This window comes from Chiloscyllium plagiosum, chromosome 15 (assembly GCF_004010195.1).
Source record: "Chiloscyllium plagiosum isolate BGI_BamShark_2017 chromosome 15, ASM401019v2, whole genome shotgun sequence".
NCBI lineage: Eukaryota > Metazoa > Chordata > Chondrichthyes > Orectolobiformes > Hemiscylliidae > Chiloscyllium > Chiloscyllium plagiosum.
Genome location: NC_057724.1, coordinates 35,131,006 through 35,132,793, shown reverse-complemented (window position 1 = coordinate 35,132,793; position 1,788 = coordinate 35,131,006). Strand labels below are relative to the sequence as shown.

Sequence of the window (1,788 nt, the reverse complement as noted above, 5' to 3'; positions counted from 1 at the left end):
CAGGTTCATGCTACATGTAGGATCATGCAGCCAGCAAGATGGTGTACCTACTGCACTTCGAGTAAGGAGCAAAATAGGGTTTACTCCCTCTAATTTTTTCTGGCTATCTATTGAAGCTAGTAAGCTGAAATCCTCTGAAGTCTCAAATCCAGCTCACACTTGAGATTTCATTTGGAAGATTTCTGACATTGGGTAATAGCCAATTGGAAGTTTTAATTTCCCAGTCAATTCTCAAGAAATCAACTGTGTTCCAGCATGTAACAGCTATCTGTACTCCTGCAACAATCATTTTCCTATCAGTAGATTAGATTCCTTACAGTGTGGAAACAGGCCCTTCGGCCCAACAAGTCCACACCAACCCTCCGAAGAGTAACCCACCCAGACCCATTTCCCTCTGACTAATGCACCTAACACTATGGGCAACTTAACATAGCCAATTCACCTAACCTGCACATCTTTGGACTGTGGGAGGAAACCCACACAGACACAGGGAGAATGTGTAAACTCCATACAGATAGTCGCTCAAGGCTGGAATTGAACCCAGGATCCTGGTGCTGTGAAGCAGCAGTGCTAACCACTGAGCCACTCTTAAAAGCCTATTGCATCTGGTATTCTTAGGCAGTCTCCCATCCAAGTACTAACTAGGTCTGAGTCTGCTTAGCTTCCAAGATCAGGCAAGATCAGGCGTCTTCAGACTAGTATGGCTGTAGGCAATCGAGGTACTTTTTCTGCTAAGCTTTTTTCAAAAGGCTCTTTTATTCATTGGGTTATGGTAACCAACTAGTTGAATGTATAATCCTGTGTAGAATTTCAGAATTGCTGCCAATAAATTGGGGTTTGGTGCATCAGAAATAAAATTTGAATTTGAATCCTGGTGGATTAGCTGCTGATACATTGTCTGTGTTCTTCAGGTTTTAACCAGCAGATGGTAGTATGGCACAGCATACCAGTAGTCGGGCAGCTTCCAGTTCAGCCAGGTCAGTCTGTCATTGAGTACAATAAAAAGGAGGTTAGATAATATAGCTCGTAACAGCCAAAGCTTAATTTCTTTTAATTTTGTTTTCTGTATTGGTTTTAACCCATTAATATTCAACAACAGTCAGCAACTTCTGGTGAGCTCCTTGTATTTGTTGGACTTGAGAATAGAGGTTTAAGAAGGTGGTTGGTTGTTAAATGAGAATCCTGGGCTGATGTTTGCTGATGATGATCCTGGTATAGGGGCCTGTTTGTTTCAGAGGAGTATGTGGCCCAATAGAATTTGATATAATTCAGCATATTGCGATTACTGACTAAATCTGCTAACTGCCTGATATCTAAGCTTGTCTTTGTGGACACAAGGAGCTAAGGTAGATTCTGTACCAAGGGGATAATCAGGATGGGAGACACCAAGGGCTTTACTAAAGGAAGTGGTGAGGAAGGAATTCAGTAGATTAACAGACTCATAAAATGATAGTAGAAGAGTACGATCAGGTGTATACTCAGGTGAATGAACATTAACAGGATTTATCAAACATAACTATATATACACACACATACATTTGTAAGAGAAGGTACAGGAGGACATCTCACTAGAACTTTCCAGATCCAGGTTCCAGGTCATATGGTCTGACATCACGATGACACCATTCATACATATTCAGTTGTTATTCTAAAAGGTATAGCAAACCATTACTCCAAAACTTATGCAAGTTCACTTTTCCCAAAAGCCAATAACCTCATAAACTACTTACATAATGTACAGATTGATACAGCTCTGTGGCTTTACGTTAGCCTGTGCAATGTTCATGC

General features: G+C 40.9%; 1 pseudogene; it reads right to left on the bottom strand.

Moving 5' to 3' along the window:
* Positions 1-593: 593 nt before the first annotated feature.
* On the bottom strand, positions 594-712 carry LOC122557583 (annotated as a pseudogene).
* Positions 713-1,788: the final 1,076 nt, after the last annotated feature.